This window comes from Pongo pygmaeus, chromosome 12, assembly GCF_028885625.2.
Source record: "Pongo pygmaeus isolate AG05252 chromosome 12, NHGRI_mPonPyg2-v2.0_pri, whole genome shotgun sequence".
Taxonomy (NCBI): Eukaryota; Metazoa; Chordata; class Mammalia; order Primates; family Hominidae; genus Pongo; species Pongo pygmaeus.
In genome coordinates this window covers 37,866,979-37,884,330 of record NC_072385.2, presented here as the reverse complement: position 1 = coordinate 37,884,330, position 17,352 = coordinate 37,866,979, and the positions used below count along the sequence as shown (strand labels likewise).

Sequence of the window (17,352 nt, the reverse complement as noted above, 5' to 3'; positions counted from 1 at the left end):
TGCCTTAAGATGGTAGTTTTTCTACTTCTATAAAGTTGACTGTTATTTGGACACTTTAACTCATTAAAATTTCTTTAAGATATCAACGTTAGCAGCATTTACGCAGAAAGTATAGTAAGTGTATAAAATACATATACACTATAAAAAGTGTACAATTTTTTCTGTTTCAAGGTAAAGTGTTTTAATAATGGCCACTGTCATTTATTAATTAATACAATTTATTAGGTATAACATGTCAGGTACTGGGGGAGATGCTTTTAACACATGCTCTCTACTTACAACAAACCTTGAAGATAGGTACTATTTTTTTTTTTTTTTTTTGAGAGGGAGTCTCTCTCTGTCACCCTGGCTGGAGTGCAGTGGCACCAGCTTGGCTCACTGCAACCTCCGCCTCCTAGGTTCAAGCGATTCTCCTGCCTCAGCCTCTCGAATAGCTGGGACTACTGGCGCGTGCCACCACGCCTGGTTCATTTTTGTATTTTTAGTAGAGACAGGTTTCAACATTATGGCCAGGCTGGTCTCGAACTCCTGACCTCGTGATCCGCCCGCCTTGGCCTCCCAAAGTACTGGGATTACAGGAGTGAGCCACCGCGCCAGGCTGAAGGTAGGTACTTTTATATCCATCATACAGAAGAGAAACAGAAGCCCACAGACTTTGCAACCCCCTCTGTGCCCCTCTACTATTAAGAGGGTGAGTCTTTCTGCAGTATTTCCTTTCTCTATCCCCACTAGCTATGGGTCTCTAACAGGTTGTTTGTTTCTGTTTTGTTTTGGTGACTTTTAACCACACTGTATGTATTTCACATTTATAAAATATAATTTTTCTTTTTAAAAAAAATCTGTGTAACACATTGTTCATTCAGGCACTTCCGCAGAATTCCATGTGTCAGACATAATTAATACAATTGGGGAAATACTGAGTAAGCGTTTTCGGCCCACACTTTTGTTTGAACACAATGCATTATACCCACTCGATTTTAATTTAATTCCCGTGCTGTTTTACATTTCTGTAAACGCTTTGAGGGAGTTCTGGGCGCCCACTGTCTAGCTCAGAGTTCCAGGCTAAGGTAGGCACTAATGAATGCTGAATGAATTGGGTAGCCAGTTAATTGCTTTTTCCCCCCTAAAAAACGTCTAAATTACTTAAATAAACGTACTTGTGGATTTTTAAATAATACATTTAATGGAAGATCTCTGTCTCCAAAACGTGTGTCCTTCTAGCGATTGAGGGTGTGGGGTGGGGTGAGGGGTGACTAACCAGTCCCCCTGAGATGGGCCCAACCTTAGCAATATTATCCATTTACCTGGGATTCCCCTACACCTGAACAGCTCTTTGGGTCCGCGAGAGAACCAGCGGGGTGGGGCACCCAATGCCAGGAGTGCGCGCGGAGAGCCACGTTGAAGTTCAGAGGAGAGTATTTACTAGCAAACAAAGGGCGGCGGGGTTCGGGGTCCTAGGACCAGCTGCCGCCGCCTCGAGAAAACGCAAGGGCCGCGGTGACAAGTGGACATTCCGCACGCGACCAGACGGACACTCGATCTGCACCTCCCCGCGGCCCCGCCCGCAGGCTCCAGCTGCCCTGCCCGCAGCCACCCACTGGCTCCTGGGGCTGCTTCACCACGTGTCCCGCCGGCTTCTACCCCAAGAACTTTCCATCCCTCTTGGGGTTGGGGACTGGCAGTGGGGAGGGGCGGACAGGTGGGGGTCTCCAGGGAGCACCGTCACAGGACTTGGCGAGCTACCCTTCCCAAACGGAAGGTGGCCCGCTCCCAAGTCCATCCCAGATCCTTAGAGAAGCTCTGGGAGCTAGGGCCAGGCGGCAGCGCGGAGCCTGGCTGAGCTAGAGGAACAAAGGGAGCGAGCGAGCCGGGGAGGATGCTGCGCCCCCCTGCGCCCCACCCAGCCGGCTGCCAGGCGCTGCCAGACGCGCAGGTAGCCCGGCCTTCGGCGCTGGCGGGGGGAGGTGTTGGAGAGGGTACACAAAGACTCACTTCCGCCGGGGCAGGCGCCCGGACTCCCTCCCCGCCGCCCACAGCCTGTGCGCATTCCTGCATTCCTGCATCCCTGCCACCGCCCGGGACCCGAATGCCCCGGGGGAGTCCAGGCGCGGTGCCAGGCGGGTACTGTGCAGGTAACCTTCGGAAGAACTAGGGCTGGATGGAGGCTGCGGCCGGGGAGAAACACGCCTTTTTAGGCAGCCGTGCTGCCCCGCACCGCCCCACGCAGCCCAAGTCTGCAATCACTCTCCGCGAGAAGCAGAGATCCGCGCGCAGCCAGGGAGCGCCCCGCCTGCGCTCGCCGGCGGGCCGAGCTGCCGGGCCGGGGGCGCAGGGAGGGGGCAGCCCAACTTCCCAGTGCCCGGCTCCCGCCAGCTAGGTGAGCCTGGAGCCGGGAGGATGAAAGGGATGGCGGAGAGGGAGGGGGCTCTGGGGCGAGCGGAGGGGGCGAGCGGAGCTCGGGGGCGGGGCGCGGCGCAGCCTCGGTGCGGGGGCCGGGAACCGCCGCCTCTCCCCGGGGCTCGGGGCCGCGGTTCCTCTAGCCGCGGGAGCCGCCGCCGCGCTGCCCGAAACAATGAGGCGTGCAGCGCGGGGCTGAGCGTTGCCTCCCGCCGGCTTTGAGGCCGAGCCATCCTCTGTGCCCCGCCGCCCGCGCTTGCAGCTGCCGCCGGCGCGGAGCAGCGCTGGGCGCGGAGCAGCGCTGGCCCCGGAGAGGTGATCCCGCAGGCCGCCCGGGACGGGAGCGCGGGGCAGCTCCGAGACCCCACGGTGGCAGGAGGAGGACTCGAGCCTGCGGCAGGACGACTCCCGCCGCGCACTCGCCTTCTGCAGCCCCCAAGTTCCGCGGCGTGAGTCGGGAGACCCCGGCCAGGGTCCCAGCTCTAGCGGGCGTCAGTGTGAGTGTGGGAGCGCGTGGCGCGCGCACCCGAGCGGCTGCCGGGGAATAAAATGTGACACGCACGCCTCGGACTCCAGTGCCGCGCTGCCAGGGGGAGCGCCGAGCACCACGGTGTCGTGCGCTTCGAGGCGCGGCGTGGGGAGAAGGCTGGTAAGGGAGGGCACTGGGTAAGGGGTGGGCGACGCCTTCCTTGGTGGCGCTGCAGCCTCCGCGCTGCTCTGCGCGGAGTTACACTCCGTGTTTAGGGGCCAGACCCCTGTGTGGGGAATGTTGAAGGTGGTTTGGGGAAAAGCAAGAAATTCTGGAGAAGCGAACGGGAGGACGGCTTGCGCTTTGGGGACGGGCGGATACAGTTGTGCCCGTGTGGCTCAGTAACGGTGATCTTTTATTTTGGCTCTTTTGGCTCTGGAAGGGAGTGAAGATTTTTGTCTTTCTTCAGCCAACCCCCGTACAAAACTGCACTTCTTAAAGGTTAAAGTGTGTTCTGTTGATTTCTGGTTCTCTGTAGCTATAATGTTGGGTAGTAGGGATCTTTAGAATCCTAAATACCCGAGTGTTAATTCTTATGTAGTTGGCAGGCGGCAAACTCCGCTTTTGGGTTTACTTTCCGCGGTGTACGGAGTGGATATTTGATGCATTCTTTTGAGTAGGGAGTGTGACGTCCATCTCATTCGGATTTGCCGGTTCTGTGTTGGGGGACTGAGTGAAGTTAAACTCAATGGCTCCCGCAAGTGCTGCCTTCCAAAGAGCTGAATAGCTGTGTTTGGAGAAGCTGTGCTTTCCAGGAATTTAAATGAGACTTTTTGTGATTGCCTTCCAGGTCTCTCCTCCTAGTACCATATTTGTTTTGTCAGGCTGAACTTTCAAAGCTGTTTTGTAATCTGAGAAGCACTTTTTGGGGGAAAGTAATGCTTGGTTGGATTTTTGTGAACTTACTTTTATTGGACATGCGAAAAATTTGGCGAGAGGCAAACCATATTTGGTTGAAATCATTGTCTTTTGCACCACTGCCGTTCTGACCATAAAGGGGCATGCTGGCCCTCCTCGCCGCGGACTGTCTGCTTGGGTGAGGGGGTCTTTGGTGGGATGGCAGCACATTTTGTATTTAGAGAACTTTCTGCACACTTGAAAAACCCCATGCTGGTTACTTTGATGCTTCCATTTTTTGAAATTCTGATCAACATTTTTTGCCAACTTGAAATATAATTTATGACTAAGGAAGAATTCCAATAAAGTGAAGTGCTATATGTATATGATGTATATGTATATATACACACATATTATGCATATATGTGTGTGTATATATATATATATGCTGCAAATTTAGGGTTAAAACTTCTTTTAAAAGGAAAAATGATGTGTGGCCTTGAACCTGTTTTTACCCACTCCCCTTCCCCCATTATTTTTCTGGAACTGACAACCAAAATTTTTATAGCACTTGAGGAATTTTGTAGTAATGCATTAAAAGAAACTGTTGGCAAAGGTGAATGGATATTGTGCTCAAAACTGATGAAACTCTAAAATAATAAGTGAAGTGCCTTGAATTTTACTGCAAAGTTAAAAAGGCACTCTATCCAATTCTTACAGCGATAGATACAAATGGTAGCATATTACCTTTTTGCCTGGTGCTGTGAAAGCTTCTGGAGTTTTGAGTTAAATCTCTTGTAGAGATTGTGATAGGAGTCATTGCTTTATATGGAGTACTGAGCTCCACAGTTTAGAGAGGCTTTGGATGGATACTCCTGGAAAGAGTGAGGTCAGAGCAAGGACCAACATTTGGTGAGTTTGCTATGTGGTGCACACGATCTAGGAAGCAAGGATACAAAATTCAGGATATTTAGACTAGAGGATTCAAAGTTGAGACAATTTAACATTTGAAAATATGTGAATGATTTATTATGCAGAAGAGGACAATTATCTGTGTTGAGTTTCTGATGAGGATAATTAAGAGGGAAAAGGTTTACTCTGTGGGGTGAAGACATAAGTTGAGTCTAGGGAGTTGTGGCCAATCCAGCCCGCAAATATTGGTTAAATAGTGAAGGGACTGCTGAAAAAATTCCTGTACGCATTGTTTCTGGAGGTTCCACCCCCCCAACCCCCGAGTTTCTCCTCTTTCTGAGATGATTTCAGTGTGTGAGGCTCTGGTCTATTGCTTATACTGATACTGACTGAAATTTTACCCTCCAGGTTTAGAATTTATCCAAGCATTTCTCAAGTGATTAAATCTTTTTCTGAAATGACAAACTCATTTCTAGGCTTCTGCCATTCCTGCTTAGGTAAATAAATGATAGGTTCCTTTCCAAAAACTTGGAGACATATGTCCTCTGGGAAGCTCATAATTAGTTTTCAGATTGCTACCTCATTGGTGAGACTTTGAATAAAAATATCTTATGCATGATAATAAGGACAGTCTTTGTTAATGCATTTGCTCTTTAAATGTATTGTGTTATTCCTGATTGAGTTTTTTCTTTTCTTGGGTTTTCTGTAATATGATCTTAAAATTTAATTGCTTAAATTAAATTAAGTACTTAATTCAGCATGCATAAATGTCTAAGGGAGTCAGATAGTACCCTCGTGGCAGGTGTATGTTAAGCTTTGATTTTCTAAGCATTGAAATCTGAAGTCTCATCCCTTAAAAAAAATGGGAAGAAATTCACAAATGACTATAAAAGTAATAATTGCATATAATTATGTACTAATTTTGGAAAGTGGAAGGGAAACACAGGTGCATATTTGCACAGAAATTTTCAATGTTCTTACACCAATTGTTGATATCAATGGCAAAGACTGAATGGGCTGTAGATGACCAGCCACTGTTCATGGATGACCACATTTTCAGTTTAATATACCTACCATTTTTCCGAAAGCTCTCCTTCCAACTTTTGAGAAATTTGTTTCTAAATGTTATTAAGTACACAATGCAAAGACATCAGTGTTAGAGAAACACGGATTTATTATGCCCCTTCCAAAATTTGAAATTTACCCTTGCTTGGTCCCAGCCACCTCCCACCCCTCCCATTGAATTGATAGGGGAATAGTTGCAATTCAAAATACTTGGAATCTACCTAGTCCACAGGTGAAATACATTTAAAGGGGATGAAGTATGACCTGGGCAGTCCTAAGGCTTTGCAGGAGTTGGTGATCTGGTCCAGCCCCAGCATTGGTCCTAGTCCTGGTGAAAGCAGGGTCCCAGCAGTTGTGGGACTATTATCTTCACTTTGCCACCTACAGGTTCCTGATTATCCCACAGTACCCAGCGCCTACTGGTTGGTTGGGGGAGTTGTTCTGTGCATGGAAATGACATCAGAGGCATGCTGCCCACTGTGGGGGACTTCTATCTGGACAGAACTGTTCTGTGCCGTCCTGGCTTCTGCTGCCCTCTGTGGTCTTGTCTAGGGAAGAAGTCCAAATTGAAGGCATGCAGTGGCTTTACAAAGCTAGAAGTATGTGAAGGCTAGGTTTGTAGTTTTGCACTGGACTTTCTTATAGAGCCAAGGAAAGCTATTGGCCAGTGCTCCTGCAGCAACCAGCACTGGAGAAAGACAGCCTTATCAGAGCTCAGTTTCCAGGGCTGGAAAAGGAAGGCTTACATTAAATCCTTTCCAGCATGCCTTCTGGTGTGAGATTCCACAAAATTGATAATTGTAAGTTGTGGCATACTTAAAAGCTAATTCCTGTGCAGCCCCAGGATATAGTAGTAATTCAAAGAATAATAATAGTAACTAATTTGCACTTACGATGTACCACATCCTGCCATTTGCTTTGCACAGATTATCAAAGTGTACTTTAGCCACAATCCTGGGAGGTATCACTGTGCCCATTTTACAGGCGAGAAGACTGAACCTCAGAAAGGTAAAGTGCCTTGGCAGAGCTGGGATTTGAACCTGTGTCTGGGTGTCCAAAACCCATGCTATTAGACTGTGATCCACTCAACAGAGGAAAACAAGAATGACAACTCCTGTCATTGTGTGGGGCCAGAGACCAACTAAGACTATAAGTTTTCATGTCCTCAAACCAGGCTGAGCCTGCTGGATGGGGAAGATTGTATACGATGGAAGAGGATGTCAGGGAGCCCATGTATACAGAAAGCATGTGTTCATCAGAACCTGGAAGCAGAAAAAGGTTTAAGCTGCAACTTAAAAATGGGCTATGAAATGTGGAATATCCAGGCAGTCAATATTAGAACGAAATTTGGGCTGATATGAAGCATGTCATATCAAGTGAAATTTCCAAGGAAAAGTTTAGGCTAAGATTCAAGAAGATGATCCATCTGCTTTGAGTTACTGGGTCGGTAAGGAGAGTAAGTTCAAAAAGTAGTCTCCTGGGACATTTAGAAATACATTGGCTAAAGCATTAGCGAATACACTGTAAAGAAAAATTCTGCAATATCTTGATTATAAGTCTTTGTTTTTAGAAGTTTATAATTCACACATTAAGTTCTACTCTGGGCTGCTTCTACTGTTTGAGCCTGAGAGAAAAATGCTTTATTAAATTTAAAACAATTGGTTTTCCATGTTCAAATTATACAAATTTTTCAAGTAGAGGTTCTTGCATGTTGGTAATTGTGGTTTCTAAAATGACTTAGCTTTAAATTAAATATGGGAAAGGGTAAGTCTCTTAGATAATCCAATAGCTTTTATTATTCAGAAGTAAAATGTAAAAGTAGCTTCTTTGAAAGTGTAATGATGACTTTTCTGAAATATAAGTATATTGCTATGTGCCAAAAACCCATAATTGTGTCACTGACCTCAAATGGGTAGAAAAAAGTACAGTTAATATGGGATTTGTTTTCTAAATGATAGAGCTAACCCAGTTACAAAATGGAACTGTACATATAGGATTAAATGAATGGATTTTTTTTTTTACTGTTAGAAGAGGGATCTTGCTATGTAAATTATATTTTAAAATTAGGGAAACTATACCCCATTAGAAATCTCTGTATGGGCCTGGTGCGGTGCCTATAATCCCAGCACTTTGGGAGGCTGATGCAGGCGATTGCTTGAGCCCAGAAGTTTAAGACTAGCCTGGGCAACATAGCAAGACCCCCATATCTACAAAAAAATTTTAAAAAATTAGCTGGGTGTGAGGGCGTGCACCTGTAGTCCCAGCTACTCAGGAGGCTGAGTTGGGAGAATCACCTGAGCCCTGGAGTTTGAGGCTGCAGTGAGCCATGATCACTCCATTGCACTCCAGCCTGGGTGACAGAGTGAGACCCTATCTCAGAAAATAGAGAAATAAATAAAAGAAATTTTCATATGAAAAAGAGGAATGTCTTTCAAAAGAACACATGTGCACACATACACACAGACACACTCACACACTTGCAAATAAGTACCAGAGGAATAAATTCCTGCATTATGGGTTGTTACATCAGCAATCAGGAGTGGGAACTTGAATTAGGATACTTCGGCATTAATTGTTGGGATTCATGGCTGTTGCCTAACAAAATCAGGACAAGAGCCTAGCCCTTCCGACTGAAGGAAGAACATTCTTTTTCCTATGTGGTTTCTCTCTGGGAAAGTTTTATCTTCCAAATTATATGGCTTGTGAGAAGCCAACAAAAATGTTTAAGGTTTAAACTTTCTCTTAGTTTATTATAAATAGGATACGTATGGAAAACATACTTATATGTGTACATATATGTGAATGTGAATGTTTGTGTAAATGTTCTTTATGATGACAGCAGACATCATGCTCAACATGCAAGAACCTCTACTCTCTTGGTCCCTTTGGTGATATGCAGAATGCATTTTACTGTTGAGACTAACTTTTGAGATTGGCTTCTCAGGCGGGTCCTTCGGGGAACCTGGCCCCAGGCTGATGACTGGAATCCTACATATTGGTTAGCTGTTCTCTGTGATGACAGAGATGAACCACTTGAGATGTTTTAGGTCAGCCAGAAGTTCACCAAATACTATAGGTGATTCAATCTTTTTTCTGGAGAGCAGGTGACTATTTGGAATTGCCCTGAATTATAGTGTCTTTTAATCACTATAGACATAGGCAAAATAATTAAGACCATAAGCCTAAGAGTTATTTTAAAAGAAAACTATATGCTCTAATTTCTAAGGTAAATTTTAAATAATTTATGAATAAATGGGAAATAGACAAGTGTAATATGGTTTTCTTTTAAAAGTATGTCAATATATAGATATGTATATAATTGGTCTATAATTTTATTATATACATTAGATATGTATATAATTGGTCTATAATAGTATATAATTGGTCTATATGTATATATAATAGTATGTAATTGGTCTATATGTATATATATAATAGTATATAATTGGTCTATAAGTATAATAGTATATAATTTGTCTATATGTATATATAGGTCTATATGTATAATGTATATATTATAGTTTATAGATTATTATCTATATATAGATTAATTATCTATATATAATAGTATATAATTGGTCTATATGTATAATAGTATATAGTTGGTCTATATGTATATATAATAATATATAATTGGTCTATATAATAATATATAATTGGTCTATAATCTAATTGGTCTATCATATATAATTTCTATTATGTACATTAGATATGTATATAATTGGTCTATAATAGATATGTATATAATTGGTCTATAATTTCTGTTGTTTAAAGGGCAGCTTACCCCCTCTGAGTGACAGTGTAGTTAAAAAACATTCTTCTGCCTGATGTTCAAAATTAGTAGCTGGGAAAGTTGAACTAATTAAGTAATTGGCCTGACTCAATACTTGATATGTTAGAATAACATTCATGGGGTGCCTTTAAGTAGGTTATTTCATTAACTGTTTGAGGTGGGAGAGTTTCCAAAGTTGACTTGATAGTAGTAGGAAAGTGTCAGAAAGGTATGGCTTTAAAATAATGTGATTGCTTCCATAAGTTAACTCTAAACATTTGTTACTTGCTTCACTCTACACTTTGCCCCCCAGAGTTAAAACACATCATGCTGTATTATCATCATATCCTATTAATACCCCATATATCACCATTGGATACATACACAGAAAAGGCAGGGTTAATTTTTTTTGTTTGGCATTTTTTCAGTATTGTCTCATGACTGTTAAGCACAGTATTCGATGTAGAACCAGAAGTGGGTGAAAGGAAAGCTTTAGACTGTATCACACAATGTGCTTCTTAAGGGGTAATGGAAGGACTCCTGGCCTAAGGAACCTCGGTTGTTTCTAGATGGTGTGTATCTATCCCAATTATAATTTGGAAGCCCATGAGTATAATTAAGTGCTTAATGTGCATGTCTTACAGGTAAAACTAAACAAACTCATTTTACTCCATGTCGATCCCTGTCTTTCAACTGCCCAAATTAGCTCAATCTTGTTCTTACCACACTGTGTTGAAAATGAGAGGTGGGTTTATGATGTAGAAATATAGCCATCCCTTAGTATCCTTAGGGGATTGGTTCCAGTATTCTCCATGGATACCCTAATCCATGGATGCTCAAGTCCCTGATATAAAATGGCATAGTATCTTTGCATAATCTAGGCAGATTCTCCTGTATATTTTAAATCAATTGTTTCTAGATTACTTATAGTACCTAATACAATGTAAATTCTATGTAAACAGTTACGCTGGTTTTGCTTTTTTATTTCTATTTGAGAGACAGGGGTCTTACCGTTCTCTCCAGGCTGGTCTTGAATTCCTGGACTCAAGCGATCCTCCTACCTTGGCCTCCAAAAATGCTGGGATTACAGGCACATGCCACCACGCGCAGCCTGGTTTTTGTCTTTTACAATCAGGGTCTCACTCTGTTGCCTAGGCTGGAGTACAGTGGTGCGATCATGGCTCACCTCAGCAACAACTTCTTGGGCTCAGACAGTCCTCCCCGCTCAGCCTCCTGAGTAACTGGGATTACAGGTGTGCACCACCACACCTGGTTACTTTTTAAAATTTTTTGCAGAGACAGGGTCTCACTCTGTTGCCCAGGCTGGTCTTGAACTTCTGGTCTGTAGCAGTCCTCCCGCTTCAACCCCCAAAGTGCTGGGACTACAGGCATGAGCCACTATGCCAGCCTATACTGTATTTTTATTGGCATTTCATTGTTGTATTCTTATTTATTTATTTGTTTTTCCAGATATTTTTGAGTCATGGTGGTTGGCATCTGTGAATGTGGAACCTGCGGATGCAGAAGGTTAACTGTGACTGGCGTACAGATTTGGTTTGGGAATTACTGTGTGCATTCAGCACCTAAGCAATAGCCACTGAATTTTCAGGGTGGTGGGCACAACCTCCAGCCAGGCACCAGGGTGCAGCCCTTCAGGTCCCTGCTCAACCCAGGCAGTAGGACCTTGGTCACAAGGCTGTTCCTTAGAACTGTTCTTCACTGAACTAAAAGGCATACCCATATTGATTGGTTTGTTTCTCCTTTAAGTAACATTCAAGTTTGTGTGTGTGGAGAGGTTGTAGGGAACAGGATTGTAGGAAGGTGCTCACACCTGTTTTTGTTTGTTTGTTTTATATATATATGGTGGATAGAAAATAAGGATTAATGAATGCAGTTAGGTATTTGAGCACTCTTGTTTATCTTGTGTAGGTGCCAACCAAATATTTTTATAGAGATGTGGTGAAGCCTCTTGGCATGTTCAACTGTGTACTTCAAAATAAGATTTTCTTCATTTGGTACTGACAGTCTCTAAGGTGGGGGAGAAATAGAGACTAAGTCACAGGCCCCATTGTTTATGATGGTAGAACGGGAGGTAGATACTAAATTTTACCAAAAGAAGCTCACAGGTGCTGATGTGTTCAGACGCTTGGGTGAGTGACGTCATTGCACACAACGAAGGTGTGGAGCTCGCAGGCCTTCTATCGTGTGTATATACATATATATGTAATATTTTAATCCAGATTTACTTTCATGTGACATTGTCAGCTCCATGTAATCTCACATGTCGGATTTCATCAACTTCAGGTACAAAAGATTGAGGTGGAATATTGCCCCCAAACCACCTTCTGGGATCGAAGGTCTGCAAGAAGCCAACTTGGCTATATCCTCAGCTTGAAAATCACAGAAGGCCATAAGAGGATTTCCTAAACTTTCTAAAGGTGGTATTGTAGTCAGTAACCACTGGCCCATGGGATGCATTCCCCTCATAGTCTTCAAACCAGAAATGTCAAATGAACATCTCTGCATGATGTCAAATGGAATTTGGGAGGAGAAAAGGGTACAAAGAAACATGTCATCTTTACTTTCCCCCACCTACCACCTTTTTTCTCTCTAAATAGACTCTTTGGAGTCCTGAACGTTTCTCTTCCTCGTTTTCTGCCTCTCTAAGCACATGTCTTTCTCACCAATGTGCTGCTTGTGTCCACATGTGGAGGGAGGAAGCTGTGGCACCTGCTGCCTCCAAGGCACAGGTTTACTCTGGCTTTTATGCAGTTACTCTATCTGTCTTGTTTTCTTCAGCCACATACCTTAACCAGAAAATTGCTACATGAAAAAATTAATTATTAAATCTTTTGCCAGTGCCAACTTGCACAGAGCATGTGTACGGTTTGATGAATTTTCATAAACTAAATATACCTATATAACCAGCACATCAAGAAGCAATTCTTACCAGCACCCCAGAAGCTTCCTGATGCCCTCTTCTGGTCACTGTCCCCCAGTGGGTACTCACCATTCTGATTTATATCAGAGTAGATTAGTTTTGTGTCACCTGCTCACCAGTTTATACTTAAAGTTTAAACAAAATAACTTTTAAACAATTTATCTTTTTTAAAAAATAATTAAAGTTAACCAGGAATGAAGTATTGGTTGTGCTATTAAAATACAAAAGTTCAATATTTGTTCATCATTGAAACTTTCATGCTGTCTGAAGTTCATTTCATTATAAAAACCCCAGGATTGTTATAAGAGCTTAGTTTTGCCGTTTGTTCAGTGCTATAGATCTTCCTTCAGTAGACTATAACCAGAAAACCAAAAGTAAATTTTAAAATGTAGTACAAGCCAGTACATTTTACTCTAAATCTTGAAGATGTATTTTTAAATATTCCAGTTTGTTAAAAATAATGCTGGACATATAACATTTATATGAAAAAAAAAACACACTTTAAAAATGAAATTTGTGTCCAGGCATGGTGACTTGCACTTTTAATCTCAGCTTCTCAGGAGGTTAAGGCAGGAGGATCTCTTGAGCCTAGAGGAGTTCAAGATTGCAGTGACCTATGATCGCTCCGGTGCATTTCAGCCTGGGGACAGAACAAGACCTCATCTATTTACAAAAAAAGAAATCTGCTAACTGAGTTCAATTTTATTTGGCATTTAACTTGCAGCCTCTGAATTGTAAATTTGGAAAAAATTTAATATTGCAAGTGGACATTGACATATAGGACTCTTAGCCCAAGGAATCTCTGTTGTTTCTAGATGATATATTTCTATCCCAATTATAATATGGAAGTTTACTATATGGTCAGTTCTAGAAGCTTTTCTACATACTATAATTAGATTCTCTTAGGAGATGTTTTAAAGAACTAGCTCATGAGGAAAAGTTCATCAGGACATGGAATATTAAAGTCATATAGATTCCTTGTAGTTTTGTTCTTATACAGAAATTCTACATTACAGTTTGGAAATAATGAATGTAAATATAAAAACCCAGTCCAGGCCTGTCTTGTACCCCATCAGTTGCTGGTCTGTACTTGGAGTGTGCTGACCAGCTTTGAGAGATGTGTCCATGATACCAAAAACTAAAGTTCAAAGGAATATAAAGAAAAAGTAGAATGGGCTGGGCGCAGTGGCTCACGCCTGTAATCCCAGCACTTTGGGAGGACAAAATGAGTGGATTGCCTGAGCTCAGGAGTTCAAGACCAGCCGGGGCAACATGGTGAAACCCCGTCTCCACCAAAAATAGAGAAAAATTAGCCAAGAGTGGTGGCACTCGCCTGTGGTCCCAGCTACTCTAGAGGCTGAGGTTGGGGGCATTTCTTGACCCTGGGAGGCAGAGGTTGCAGTGAGCTGAGATCACACCCTGCACTCCAGGCTGGATGACCAACAGAGTGGGACCCCATTTGAAAAAAAAAAAGAAAGATAAAAAGTAAAGTGATATCTTAAAATTTAGTAGAATGGAAGAGAAAAAGAAATATAAATGTGATTTCAAAAGTGAAAAAGGAGAACAGGCAGACTGCCGATGAAAATCAGATGTACTCATATTAGATTGTATAAATTCAGAATTTTCTTAAAGCCAAAGAAGTTGGCTTAAATACAGAGCCAGATGCAAATGGTACCATTTGGTATGGAGCTGCATATTTGGCAGCCAAAGCTGACACAGCGTTAAGGTTCTAATGAGTTGGTGTCTGTTTCCTGAAGAGGAAGCTGCCTGTGCTACCTGCTGCTGCAAATGCTGGCTTGTCTACAATGTGCCCTCGGGCATGCGCTATTTAAGTGGCTTGAAAATATGTGATTATGCTTCATGTGCTTGTCCACAGTCTCTGCCCTTATGGAAACAGTGACATTTACAGTTTCTAGAGGGTGAAGTGTTTCTTGGGCTTCAGCATCCCCTGTTTATCATACTCTTTAAGGAAAAAATTGAGTGGAAGCAGTGCGCTGCTCATAGCTAACAGAGCATTTTATATTAGAATTAATTTTACAGATGTCTCCTTACACTCTTGCCCCTCCTGCATACCCATCCCTTGCTGCTTTGGCCAAGAGTCCTCCTTCCAAACCTTAAGCTCGATTGTGCTGCATTCTCTTCTCCTTAGATTCCCCAGTCGTCCTCCATTGCATACGGAACACTGTCTGCCATTTTTAGAACATCATGTGCTTCTGGCTTGGATCCAAGCTCATGGTCTCCACTTTCCTACTCCCCTCTTAGCCACAACTACCTTCAGGATCTCTCCTTGACCTGATTGTTATGGACTTGGCTCTTTCCCTCTCCTTCTGCCCGCCTCCCAACCCCTAACTTCCACCAACTCTCATTAACTTACCAGCAAGTCTTCCCTGACACACACACACACCTAACATGACTTAATGGTCCCTACTTGCAGCACAGCATCATTTCTCTGTTGCTACACTTGCTACTCTGTTATAATTGACTTTGCTCCCTTCCCATCCCTGCTAAACTGTAAGTTCCTTGCAGGCAGCCTCCAGAACTCCGTGTCCCAGCTATTGAGCATGTTGTGTGGTACTGAGCCCTGGAGGTTCTTCATAAATCTTTGTCGAATGAATGAATCTAAGAGTCCTATTAGACTGAAAGGATGGCTGTCCACTCCCTAAATGTGATTTCTAAAACAAAAGAGAGTATGTTGGATTTTTTCCCTCTTTCTTCAAGTTGAATCGCCATGAATAGAGCTCCTCAAATTCTGTGATCTATTTATAAACAGAACATTCTCTAAGGACAAGAGACCATAGCCCAGATGGGCCATTCTGCACATACACTGTCTTATACTTTAGAGTTGCTGCTAATCACTTTGGAGAAACACATTTACTAGCAATGTTAGGAAATCACTGCTAAACCATTCAACCTCATAATTTTTGTGCCACTTGTGAATCTCACGGAGAAAACCTGAAATTCACATTTCTGTTGAAAATGATTAAAAAATAGGGTTCAGCATCTTTGTTTCTTCCTTCAGCAAAGCATTTGGAACTAACGGACATGTGTAATTGGTAAATAATTAGTAAATATATTGGGTTGGATCTGTCCATGGAGAATTTATAAAAGCACTTTGTCTTGGATTCATAAATGTTGTACAAATCTTACAATTAGAACTACATACATTTTCAGCACCTGGTGTGATAATAAGCCCGTTCCAGAATGAATGGGCTCAGCAGTGTTTTGTTATTATGCTGCCCACCCAAGAATCATCTATGAAATTTGAAAAAGGTACTTCTACACCAGGGGGAGTATACAACATCAGTTGTCCATGAAGAATTATAAATGCAGGGCCTTGATCTTGGGTTTAGCCCAACCCCATGGCAGATGTAGAAACTAACACACACCTTTAGCTTAAAGCCCAGGAAGCTGCTGTGCTGTCCCCTGCCTGTGTGTATCAGATGCATGGCCACAACCTCATTCTGCCATCACTCCCTGCAGGAGACGGCCACAGGGCTGGGGACATCTACAGAGAGAGATGAAGGGTTAGTGAGCATTTGGGGTCATTAGAGTTTATGTGGAACTTTGTATATTTTCAGAATTTCTTCCCAGACTCACATCCTTCTGAGTGAGCGTTTTGTTTAGTTTTATTTTGTTTTTTGAAATTTTGCAGCTTCCCAAAGGCGAGGCTAAAATCAGGGGAATGCCTGGCACATGTCAGTTAATTAAAAGGACTCTTTTCCTTACTCTGAACCTGTACTAGAATCGAAATAAAAAAAAAATACCAGTGATTGAAGTTAGGAACATTAAGTGATCTTCAGTATTAAATAAAAGTTCACAGGATGTAATGAAAGCACATGAAGTTTAAAACAAAAGGAACCTCATCTCTACTAAAAATACAAAAAATTAGCTGGGTGTGGTGGCGGGCACCTCTAATCCCAGCTACTCGGGAGGCTGAGGCAGGAGAATCTCTTGAACCCGGGAGGCGGAGGTTGCAGTGAGCCGAGATCATGCCACTGCACTCCACCCTGGGTGACAAGAGCGAAACTCCATCTCAAAATAATAATAATAATAAATAAATAACAAAAGGATGTATGTGGGGCATTTGAATAAATGATGTCACTTCTCCATTTACGTTAGACACAGGGACCTCTCGTACAAGTGAGGAAAGAAGAACCTAAGTGTGGATGTCCTCACATCTGTGGAAATCATTTTAAGTCACCTTCATAAGCAATTTAAAAGGACTTCAGTGACTTCATGGATGCTGACTGTTAGTGGTTGTTATTCTGACTGTGTCAGCCTGGTAGTCCCCACCACTGCCTGAGGCTGTTCCTGATTTCCACAACATAAGCACAAACTCAGGTTTGGCCCTGGACTCATGCACCAGGCAAAGAAGAAAACTTCATCTTCTATTAGGAACCTAAGTTGGTTCCTAGAGCATTTCAGCATTGCTGTTATTTCAGATAGCATACAGTCATATGCCACATACAACATTCAGTCAGTGACAGACCACATATAACACAGGGGTCTCCTGAGATTATAATGGAGCTGCAAAATTCCAATCTCTTAGAGACTTGTAGCTGTTGTAAGGTTGTACTGCAGTGTGCATTACTGCATTACTTGTATTTTAGTGATGATGCTGGTATAAACCTACTATATGCCAGTCATAGAAAAGTCTATCATATACAATTATGTACAGGGCATAATACTTGATAATGATTGTAAACGATAATAAAGTAACGATAATACATGTGTTACTGGTTTGTGTATTTACTATACTATACTTCTATCGTTCCTTTAGAGTGTACTCCTTCTAATTAATAAAAAAGAAAGTTACCTGTAAAACAGCCTCAGGCAGGTCCTTCAGGAGGATTCCAGAAGAAGGCGTTGCTATCATAGGTGATGGTGGTTCCATGCGTG

The 17,352-nt window shown here is 42.7% G+C and overlaps 1 protein-coding gene across 8 annotated transcripts in view; it reads left to right on the top strand.

Annotated features, from left to right (window-relative positions):
* The first annotated feature begins 1,803 nt into the window (after positions 1 to 1,803).
* The window catches only part of ST6GAL2 (ST6 beta-galactoside alpha-2,6-sialyltransferase 2), an 85,331-nt gene continuing 69,782 nt past the window's right edge, over positions 1,804 to 17,352 (top strand). The window contains exon 1 of one of the 8 annotated variants that reach the window (XM_063648506.1): positions 1,804 to 1,933. The gene's annotated coding sequence lies outside the window, so the exon portion shown is untranslated. Of the gene's footprint in view, positions 1,934 to 1,969; positions 2,378 to 2,505; positions 2,895 to 2,929; positions 3,047 to 17,352 lie in introns of those variants that run through there. The other 7 variants (XR_010123027.1, XM_063648504.1, XM_054475940.2 and 4 more) reach the window with 7 other exon arrangements.